Source organism: Falco naumanni, chromosome Z (assembly GCF_017639655.2).
Source record: "Falco naumanni isolate bFalNau1 chromosome Z, bFalNau1.pat, whole genome shotgun sequence".
In the NCBI taxonomy this organism is placed as follows: domain Eukaryota; kingdom Metazoa; phylum Chordata; class Aves; order Falconiformes; family Falconidae; genus Falco; species Falco naumanni.
The window spans coordinates 18,421,452-18,433,139 of NC_054080.1; the positions used below are offsets into that span (position 1 = coordinate 18,421,452).

At 47.9% G+C, this 11,688-nt stretch overlaps 1 long non-coding RNA gene across 1 annotated transcript; it reads right to left on the reverse strand.

Annotated features, from left to right (window-relative positions):
• LOC121081700 lies at positions 1-5,907 on the reverse strand. The gene is made up of 2 exons (XR_005825764.1): positions 5,542-5,907; positions 1-2,971 (listed from the first exon to the last, which is right to left on the reverse strand). It is a non-coding gene; the product is annotated as an uncharacterized LOC121081700 (long non-coding RNA).
• Between the last annotated feature and the right edge of the window lie 5,781 nt (positions 5,908-11,688).

Here is an 11,688-nt window from a genome sequence, read left to right on the forward strand (position 1 = left end):
TTAAGCTGTGAGTACTATTTAATTGTACCAAGTTATTTTTTTCATTACAAAATGTCTCATCCATCTAAAATGGATCTTTTTATAACATATGTCTTACAAACAGTGTGGATGCTAGGGTGGTGCAGTCCAGATAGGCCCACAGGAATATTTCAGAAGATCAAGATCTTGGGAAATGGTTTCTGCACATCCATGCTTTTCTCTTGATTACACAGTAGAGGAAAGCATGAGACCTGTGACGTGATGAACACGCCCTTCCCTCATCTGTGAGAAACCACAGTGAAAACAGAAAAGAGATCAGTCTATTAAGGACAGAACATTTTTCCAACGTGCCACGTGCCACATGGAGTCCATGAAAATGGGTGGCACAATCAAGTATGTGAGGCAGAACAGATGTGTTATCAATGTATGGCAAATTTGGATCACTGGCAGTTACTAATAAGGTTGTTGCATTTGGGGTTTTTTTTATTCCTGTAGCGCTATGTTTTAGGTGATAATTTAATTGCATGTTGCATGACTGACCTGATGCTGAGAGAGAATAACTGGTAAAGCAGTTTCAGTCTGCAATAATTTCTTCCTTTACTCCAATGCTGTTAGGATTTCCTCCTGCCTCACTGATGAGGAAACCGATAACTACAAATTTGTTTGAATTCATCTGTACAAAGACACTGAATGCAGTCTTTTATACATAGGAACCTAGCAGACAAACTCAGCTATCGGCAAGTATTGCCAACATGACGCAACAGGAGTAATCTTTGGGCAGTTCTCCATTCCTCATACTGGAAGAAAAGTTTATGCTTGGAGTAACTTCAGCGCAAAACTGGTATCAAAGCTTAGGAAAATAATTTCTTGTATCAAAATGGAAGCTTCGTATTCTTAGTGTGATATATTAGTCAGACATCAGTTGAGACACGTACAGCGAGGTAATCCTGATTTCAAACAACAAGGTTGAAACTAGTAAGACCAGTCAGGAAAAACAGAATTAACATGATGGAAGTAGGACAAAAAAGAGCTGTGCTGACCTGAACAATTTTTTTGTGTCCAAAAGTTTTTCCATACAAAATCACCATTAGAAGTTAAATCATGAAGAAATACTTGTAAGCTGAAAATAATGGTGAAGTAGACTCACCCCAGTATGAACAGGTGAACTACTTCTGAACATTGCACTTTATGTTACCCATTATACATTTTTCTTACAGATCCATTTCAAGGTATGTATAAAAACATTTTTAAGAGAAAAAAGTATTCCACTTGAGAATGTCTGAGAGATACTTCAGCAATTCCAAATTGCTGATTTGTAATCCAAATGCTGATAGTAATCAAATTTCTGGTTACTATTAGTAGAAAGAAGGTGTTTTAAAAGACTCTTTCCTATGAAATTTTTTTGTTTCAATGAGTCAAGTATGATCACTGAATGACTAAAATCAATGACCAGAACCCATCCCCAAAGTCCCGATTTTTCACATGAAATTATCTCTCATTAATCTGCAATGATAAAAATTGCAATAATGCAATCCCCTGTTATCTGCACTGGCAAGACTTTATTAGCATTATCTTTTAGGGTTCTGCTACAGGTTCCACTGGTAGACCAGTATATTGGACTGAAATTTGTGTGGGTCTCATGAACACAGATTTCAGCCCAAAGACTTAGTCTGAGTTCCAGCCAAAACAAATTACTTTGGAGCAACTCTGAGTTCAGGATACCTGGGGCCACACGGCTCCCCGACCTGCAGGGTCTGTGGGGACAGTCAGTGTGACACAGCACGTGACGGTGCCCTGCCCTGGAGCTCATTGCTGGCAGGGGACCAGCATCGCCCCTCAGGTTGTGCAGGGGCTGGACACCAGCAGCACGGGGGATAAAAGGGATATTCTGCTCTGCACCCACAGCAGGGAAGACCCACAGCAGGGAGTGTTCCTGGGGACACTTGAGTAAACCCCATGAAGAAAAGCACCTTTCTCATAATAAATCAAGATTTTTCTAGTCACATACATACTATTGCAACTACAGCCCTTGGTAAAGCATTATCAGTGGTAGAGGGGCAGCACTGAGCAGAGCCCATGGGACTTGCCAGGGTGTTGACCATGTCAGGAATTCTCCACACAGAAGCAGAACCAGGAGTCCCAGGGCTGCCCTAGCCCTGTCCTGCTGAGTGCTGCATCAGGAGCTTAAAGTGGTGGTGTCCCTTTCTATGAATTTATCATGTTTCCTGTGGCTCATCTAAGCAGGATCCCTCCATGGACACAAAGCCCTCTCCTGCATCTCCCCTACCATGTTCCAGGGTCTTCAGCCTGGGCAAACACACCACAGATGTTGTGGCAGGACCCTCTCCACATTACCCACGATGGTTGGTGAGGATCATCCAACATGCACATGCTTTGAGACTGTCTGTGTGAAATTCCCTGAATGGTAATCTCAGGCTCTAGTAGTCTATTTTAAACACAGTATTTCTTATGAATGGAAAATACAAAGAGGAGGTAAATTCAGAACAGTTTGCACTTTGTACCTGTTCATATGTCTGGCTGGAACTAAGCTAGGAAGGTATGCTGGGAGTAGTTCCAGTCTGTGAAAATACCTTGCATTGTCTTACATTTTTCCTTTGGCAATCATCTCGCTGGTCTTTTTCCAACCCCACACAGTGTAGCCCAAGCCAGACAGCAGATCACAGAAGGCAGAAAGTAATGGCTGAGGATTTTTTCCTCATCTCTTGTCATCTTTATACCTAGACATGGATAAACAGGTGTATTCACAAGTGGGCATACTCTTCTGTTCTGAAAGAAACACGTGCTTCTGCAGAATCTTTTCTTTCTTTTCCCCCCCCTTGCTTCCCAGAAGAAGAATAATTAGAAAATCCAGGTCCCAACTTGGATGTTATAACATAACAGATGTGCTCTTTTCTTCTACATTTTCCCAGATGACTCCTTGAGGGCTTTTTGTTCTCATGTAGCTACCAGCGTTGACTTGAAGAGTTAAGTGCTGTGAATCAACCACATAATGAGAAAAATTTAGCATTTAGAGGCATTTGGGAAACCCTGTTTTTAACTGGTATACATCATGAGGTTATGTTCACTGACTTAAGGAAATGTTACAGAGTATTTCATTCCGAGCACTCAACAGAGAATTAACTTCTATTTCATATTCGCAGTACGATTGGTTACACATGCTCTTATAGGTCCTGACTAATGTGCGGACATTTGAGGGTGAGATTCTGCTCGAATGTTATTCTGAGTAGTATCCTAACAAAACAGCATCTCTCAAACAACAGATAAACTTTGTGAGGGAATTCACGTTTGCTGTTGCTGGATTGAAAACAGCATCCCTTTTGAGGAATACAGAGCCAGCACTGTGTTGACAGACTGCCCAGGAGGCACCTCCTCCTCCTCTTGCCTCCCTCAGAAATGAGCTAAGTCCAGTGCCAGGGACCACAGCCAGGGCAGTCCTGGCTGGCTGGAGCGCTGTTACCTGTGGCTGGATACAGCAATGGAAAATCCATCCTCAAGATCCTAGAACCAGTCCTTGAGATCCTGGGCTTTGGCTAATGGGACTAACATTTGTTAAAAATAAAACAAAGGCCTAGTTGCAAACTACAAGTAGATGGAGGGAAACCTCTGAGAACCTGAGCTATTACATGGTGTGATCCTGGCTGCACCTGCGTGTCACGTTCAATCCAGGAGAGCTGTGTGCTTTTGAGGAAAACAGAAAAGGCTTTTGTGATTCTCTTAGCTACCCTGTTCTGGTGGTGCTGAAAGGGGCAGATGAAGAGCAGTCTGCCCTTCCCACATCAACAGTTATGACACAGCTGTTTCAAAAACATTAGACATTCCCTCAGACTGCCGTCAGATGACTGCTGATCGTACCTGTTGTTCCTTAGCATTCCCCCTTCTTTTCCATCATAGCAAACTTCTTTTAAGCTGTCTATGTGAAGGTGCTTTACTTTGTACTGCCCTTCTTCTGATCTCCCATTCCAAAATATTCCCAGCCTTGAAAAAACAGTAAGAAGGAAAAACCCAGCTGACATGCAAAGACAGTCAAACTGTTCTTTTATCAATGTTTCTGGTTCAGTAGAAGAAGAGTGGCTCTCTACCCTGTTCAACAACAGACTTGTGAGCCTCAGCCTAAAAAGTGTGGTTGTGTTGTAAACACAGCTTCTCTACAGATGGGAAAACAAAACAGGATGGGCATGCTGAGAAGACGCTCAGACGTAAATGAAAGAGGGATTCAAGCCTCTGTGAGCTGCTGTCTGCCGCTTGGCAGAAGACCTGGGAAGGCCAAGCATGTTTCCTGGCTTGCATTGCAGAGGAAATGAGCTACTTCATTACAAATGTTAAGAGAAGGTAAAAAGGAAAAAAGGAGGCTAATACACAGAGGACAAAACCACAGGGGACCTACTTTCTGTCAGGGCAGGGCTCATAGTATTTGGAAAGTGATTTATCTGGCTTAGCCAATTCAGAAGGGCACTGCAGATCGAAGGCTTCAGCCTTGTGTTTGAGGTAAAAACTGCCAAAATATTGTGAAGCACTGAAACATGCTTCCTAAAGTATGTTGGTAAGCAACATCTTGTGTCTTTGTTGTTCAGAGTTCATATGTGCCTTCAGGTATCTCCCTTAGCATCTGCCAGTGGTGCCACTCACGCTGCACGCAGGAGCCTGCAGAAGAAGCTGGTCCTGATTTGCACCACGGAGACAAGAGCACTGAGCCTATCGGTACGGACAGTGGCAAGGCCACAGCCACTCTCACTTTTATTGCGTGCCTTGCCCGAGCAGCTGTCTATACACCCTGTGTGTCCCTCACGCCCTGCTGCAGCACGCCGCCTCCTCCCAAACTAGCAGCCAACTCCAAAGCACGGCGCGACACCGGCAGGGAAGCGCACAGCCGGGAACGGTCACGGGAAGACGATGCTCGCCTTCCCCGCTGCCTCGCGGGAGCCACCGATCTGTCCCCGCCACCGGGGCCAAGACGACCCACGGTCCGGCACCGCGGGCGCGGTCGGGCGGTACCACGGGCTGCGCCGGCAGCGAGCCGGGGCGAGGGGAAGGGGTTCGCGCCCCCGGGGACCCCGACCCACACACCCCAGAGGTGCCGGCCCCGCACGGCGCCGCCGAGAGACCCCCCTGCCCGGGGCCGGGTCCCGCCCGCCGCACCACGGCGGGGCAGGGGCAGCGCGGCACCTCCCGGTGGAGGAAGGGCCCCGCCGCGAACGCACCGCACTTACCGCGCCGCTGCCTCCGAGCGCGCCGCTCGCCCCCGCCTCCCCCCCGCCGCAGCTCCCGCACCCCAGCGCGCCTCGGCTGGCGGAGAGGCGGGGAGGGCAGGAAGGCCCCCGCGTCGCCCCGGCTCCCGCAGCCTCAGCGCCCCCGGCGCCGCGCCGGGCTCCCGCCGCCGGCCCGAGCCCTGCCCCGGGACGCGGTGCCGCACAGGCGGGCCAGGCCGGAGGCGCCGCCGGCCGAGGGCTTCCACCCCGCCCCTCGCCGCCCGCCCCGGCCCTCCGCAACTCCGGGGCCGCACGGGCAGCGCCCGCGGCGCCCCTCCGCACCGGCCCGGCTCACCCCGCGGTGCGGCGCGGCAGCCCCGCTACGGGCGGTGGTCTCCATGCGGGCGGGCGGAGAGCGCCCGCCAGCCGGGCATCGTGGCCCGCCCTCCCTCCTCGGCGCGGCGGCGATGGGCGGGGGCCCGGGACGCCCTCCCTTGTCCTTGTCCTTGTCCTTGTCCTTGTCCTTGTCCTTGTCCTTGTCCTTGTCCTTGTCCTTGTCCTTGTCCTCCTTCTTGCTCGCCCCCTCCCGCCCCCTCGCCGCCCTAGCGATGCCCGGAGGGTGGCCAGCGCGGCAGCTCCTCCATCGCCCGCCTCTCCGCCTCTGCCTCCCCGGGCGCCGTTACCCGGCTTCTAGCCCCCCGCCACAGCTGCGGAGTAGAGGGAGGGGACAGGGGCCGGCCGGGGAGGGGCGGGCGGAGGGACGGGGAGGGAAGGTGTCACCTCCGGCACGGCCGCAGCTGACCTCGCCCGGCCCGGCGCTGCCGCGACCCCGGCCGGCCCCGGAGCCCTCCTTCGTGCTGAAGCCACCAGTTCCCAGGGCTTTCCCCTCTGCCAGACGCCGCGGGGGCGAGGAGCAACACGCCCCCCCAACCCCGGAGAGGTTTCTATCTGTCATTCGGCAGCTGCCGAGCGGGGGCTGGACGCGGCCCGGCAGCTCCCCCCTGCTCCTCCTCCCCCGCCCCCCGCCCCGCAGAGCACGCAGCCCCGGTGGCTTCCCCCGGCATCACCGCGGGCTGAACTGCACGCCTTCCCCCAGAAAGGGAGGGAGGAGGAGACTGAACGCAGGCAGCCAGGCGAACACACGGAGGGGTGAGATCCGGGCTACCTGTGACAGCATCGGTGCCCCTAAACCCCAGGGATGCTCTGGCTTACAGAACCCCGGCAGCCCTGAGCACAGCGCGTGCCGATGGCAGCAGGGTGGGACCCTGCTTAATGCCCCATCATATCCTATCTGGACTAATTTGCACTGCAGCAGCTGGGAAGATTCCCATCCGTATGTTTTCCCCTGCCAAACAACTGTTTTGCCGTTCTCATCACCTTTGGTCTCCTCAGTTGTGCAGATGGAGATGGCAAAGAGTGCGTAATTAAACACTAATGTGACAGCATATGTGTTTGTCAGTTGGTGAGGTGTGCCTTGGACATGTGCCTTAGCACACAGACTGTTCTCAGCTGCAGGCTGCTTGGGTGCAAGTCTTAGATTATCGCTACTACAGACTTTGAAAAATACCAGTGAACATTGAAATGACAGTAAAAGCTACTTGAAGTGTGGGAAGGTAAAAGTAACCCAACCGATATGTTTAGTCCAATTGCCTGTTTTGCCATCAGCTTCACATGCCTTCATCTAAATACTTTGTGACTCCAGCCCAGTGTGCCTGTAACCTATCTAACCACAAGGGCAATCAGGTTCATGAATTGCAAGGTAGAAGACAAGCTCAAGATCCATTAAGGAAAAAAAAAAAAAAAAAAAAAAGAGGATGAAGCTGGGCTTCTTCACATCTTGGGGTACCCCTAACCTCCAAGGTAGAGCATAAGGTTGTAAAGGTGGGGGTACAGGGACTACATTGTGGTTTATTTTGAAAGACAGACGGTCATACAAGCCCTTTTTCTAAAAGGACATTCCAGATAAGCTCTTTTAGTTAGAGGTGGGCACATCCTGGATCCTGGTGGGAAATCCTCCTATGAACCTAGCCCTCACTCAAAGCTAGTAGCTAAGAGTTACTAGAGCTAGTAGCAAAGAACTGGAAGCACCTCAGATAGTGTAGCCATAAAATCAGTTGCAGAACCCCCATCACCAGCAGGCCCTAATACTTTGGGATAAGCTAAGAGAGACTTCTGATAATGTCTGTAGTCTGTAGTAGTCCGTAGTAGTCTATAATGCCTAGCAGGACTGGGAGAGTTTTGAATCACATGGGTTACTTTATGTTTTGATCTCTGGGGGTTGGAAGCAGAATACCTGATGCAGTTTGCAGTAACTGCACAAGGACCTGGCACAAGTAACAGTTTCTGGTGTAGAGAGCCCTCATTTAGTGAACATACCTATTTTGTGATGATTTGCACCTGAGGAATACACATAGTGTTTGAACACTGTTGACCTGCAGTGCTGCCCAAAACTGAACAGTCCCAATTCAGTTACTAAGGGACACGCAGGCAGGCAGACAGGGACGTAGTGCAGGCTGGACAGTTCCCCCGTTGTGGGGCAGCTTGAAGTAAGAACGGTGCGAAGCGGAGCTATTCGTGCTGCCCTCCGGAGGGAAGAAATCTTTAGCTCTGCGATGCACGTAGCACTGGAAGTTGACAGAGGGGCAATTCTTTCCCTCGTGCATAAAAATGCCTCCAAGACCTCAATACAGCTCTGCTACCTTAGATTGCTGGTATCCATTCTTTATCAGCTGTTCGAACAAACCCAGAAATAATAATAAAAAAAGGCCTCTATATCCTTTGCTTAGAAATGTCTGCAACCTCTTCAGCTAAACTGGAATTTCCACTGCTCCTCAGTATGGACCATTTGAAACGTTTTCCTTACTTTCTCTCTGAAAACATAATATGCTTTGGCATGAAGCTGGTCATGCTTTTCAGGATAAGCCTCTCTCACTCTGTTTCTCGAGTAGTAAGTACTTGCTGGCATGGTTTGAAATGTAGGGCTTGCTTCTAAGCAAATAGTTTTGCCTGAGCTGGTTCCTAAAAGTATATCTGAAGAAAATGTAAACTTTAAAATGCTTTGACAGAACTCCTCCCATCCAGCTTCATGGTCAGCTCCTCAGGGATGATGTGCAGGACATGTGAGCCCAGGACCACTTTCTGGGGCTGGCCCATGGCTGCACTTTGGTCAGATGGACGTTCAAACCCTTCCTCATATTCTGGTTTGTGTGTAAGGAAGATACTCTAAACAGGCAAGCAAAGAGCCTTGATGGATTCCAGAAGGGCCCATAGCATTGCTGATGCTCCATCAGAGCACTGACTGCACGGAGCAGCACAGCTCCTCTGAGACCTTCTGGAAGGACAGGATTTTGTTTGCTTTTAGCTCTTTTCCTAGCCAATACAGCTAATATCTCTGTATTATACAAACTCTCTATTAAAGTGTTGAAGGAAAAAAAGTAATCTGTGTATGCTGAGGAACCTTAAGATAGAATGGAAATGCTTATGGCACTGCAAAACAGAATTCCTAGAATCAGAAGACTTTATACCGTAGCAAGGATATATGGAAGAGAAGCTACAAAATAGATGAAGAAGCTCTAGCATGAAACACTTCCCAGCTAGCTACATACCTACTAAGGGTCAGATCTGAGAAGGAAACATTTATTTTTTTATTAGAAGCATGAGGGAAAAGTAATTGACAATGCTAGGTATTTAAAGGCGCTCCCCAGACTCTTCCCCTTGAACATTCAGCATCATTTCTCCAAAGAAAATAAATTCTCCTATCAAATCCCTTTCATCAGCCCACTTGGTGGAAAGCTACCTTCTCAATCACACCCCACTCCACTCTTTGGTTTTCAAAACTCTCTCCCTAAAATAACCTCCTCACAACTCATTATCCTCTCTGGAGGGCTCCCAGGAGGGCTCAGTGATCTTCCCCCCATCGTTTCATTGTTTACCTCAGCTGGAAGAAAAGTAATTATCCCTGGCTGGGCCAAGCCCAGTGGTTCTTCCTGGGACAGTTGTTTTGTGATGGGTTGTGTCTGCAAACATTACAGGGCTTCCTGACTGTGAGATAATCTCAGCTTAGAAAAGGCAGTGGCAGGTATTCGAAGAAGAGATGTGAGACTAAATTGTATGATCCCCAAGCATTCATGGAAAAAACAGAAAGTCTCATTATTAATACAACTGTTCCGTAAGGATAATGCCTTGCAGTTGAAAGGCAGGCAAGAAGTGTAGATGTTGTTTTCATGTGGTATTTGTTTGTTGTTGTCCAATTACAGGTAGAAAACTATTTGTCTTGGCTCTTTCATACATGTCATCACCCTTATGGCAGAACTGCCTTTCTGTTGTCAGTTGGGTGTTTCTGATTTGCTGAAGAGACATTGTCTTACACTTTTTCTGCCTTCATAATTAGATTGTAGCCACAGGCTAGATTAAATAGGGACAGGTTTTGAATGTTTGGCACCTAGACTTGACCCAGCAAACTATCTGAAAATAGGCACCACATAACATTTCTGAGTTGTTCTGAATTAGAGTTAACATGCTATAGTCGAGCAAAAATTTCATGCCTTTAATGATACTAAGAATATGCTTCTTCCACTCAGTGTTGATTAGTTTACTCAGGAAGGAAGGTAATGACATGAATGTGACCATTTCCATTCTTCTGTATATATTAAAGCAAAGATTTTTAGAAGCAGTTGGAGGTTTTGTTTGCAGACCATGATGCAGTGTAAAGGGACCAGTTTCTTTTTATTTTAATTAAAGAATAAAACACCAGCCTCTGGAAAAGCAGGCCTTTTGCAATGAAAAGACTGATATCATGAATGACTTCTGAGAAAGGTGATCTGACCATGCTAACAATACTAGAGCTGGAATCGCAAGCTGTTTATACCACATTCTTTGCTTTGCTCTGCAGTTCACATTAAGTCCATTTTTATTGACTGCACAATTTGTCAATCAGAAAATGGGATCATTCTATAGTTCCAGACCAGACAAACAGCTCCCTTGTAAATGCATTTATAAAGTACCTTTATATGCAAATACTTATTTCTACAGACAATCAACAAGAAAATGCCACAGTACTTTAGCAGCTGCCAAGCAGATTGGAAGGGTAGGAGAGAAGATGCTAAGACTGAGAGCAAGGCAGGAGTACTCACTTTCAGAGCTGTTTATCTTCCTCTGCTATGTCCCATTGTAAGAGAATATTAAATCTAACTCTATGAGCAGCAAGGATCTCAGATTCACAGTAGAATTGAGGATACTACTGAGCCAAGCTGGGTCTGTAGTGCATTGTCAACCCAGCGTAAGTAATTTTAGGATCGCACATGGCAACACAGAAGCTAATGAGTCCTTCCTTCCTTGCTGTGTGAAGGTACCTAGCAACTTAATAGGAGGTACGAAAAGTGATAAATTACACTGTGGTTTCAATGGATACAGAAAAAGAATGAGGTGACGGGTTGCTTCTGGGTCAGAGTTGGGGCTGAGCATGTATGGGTACAGAATAGTAACCATACCATATACTGCCCAATTTCAACGAACATGGCTGACATAATTGCATCTGCTATTGCCATGTTTCAGCGATCCTACTCACAGGTTGCAGTCTATATAAATATACTGTCATGGCTTAACCCCAGCCGGCAACCATGCACCATGCAGCCGCTTGGTCACTCCCCCCCACCTGAAGGGATGGGGAGAAGAATCAGAAAGGAATGTAAAACTCAAGGGTTGAGATAAGAACAATTTAATAGGTAAAGCAAAAGCCATGCACATAAGCAAAGCAGAGCAAGGAATCCATTCACCACTCCCCACGGGCAGGCAGGTGTTCGGCCATCCCCAGGGAAGCAGGGCTACATCACTCATAATGGTCACTCAGGAAGACAAACGCCATAATGCCAGATGTCCCCCCCTTCCCCCAGTTTATAGACTGAGCATGGCGTCATATGGTAGGGAATAGCTCTTTGGTTAGTTCGGGTCACCTCTCCTGGCTGTGTCCCTTCCCCATGTCCCATGCCCCTCCAGCCCTCTTGCTGGCAGGGCCCAAGGAACTGAAAAGTCCTTGATTTAGTATAAACATCACCCAGCAACATCTAAAAACATCAATGGCCTGTCAACATTGTTCTCACACCAAATCCAAAACACAGCACTGCACCAGCTACTAAGAAGAAAATAACTATCCCAGCTGAAACAGGACAGCTACAAAAGATCACCACAGGTATAGGTCATACAGTCATAGATCTATTCCTGGCTGGATAACTCCACTGCATGGTTTTCCCCACTCTAACACTGACCTTGCATTGTTCAAGTTGATATCTCATTATCACTTTGTCATCACCACTGCCAAAGGAGAGGAGCTGGATGACTTTAGCAGTTCATCTTTTATCCCCACCCAAATAGAAGGAAGAAAAATGCATACCTCTTGGGGTTTATTCTCTCACTAGTCTAGAGTTGTGCAATATTCTCCAAGAGCAAGAATAAAGTGGTGAGTCATGAATGTGTCTTAACTGAAGGGATATGGGAGAGAAAACTT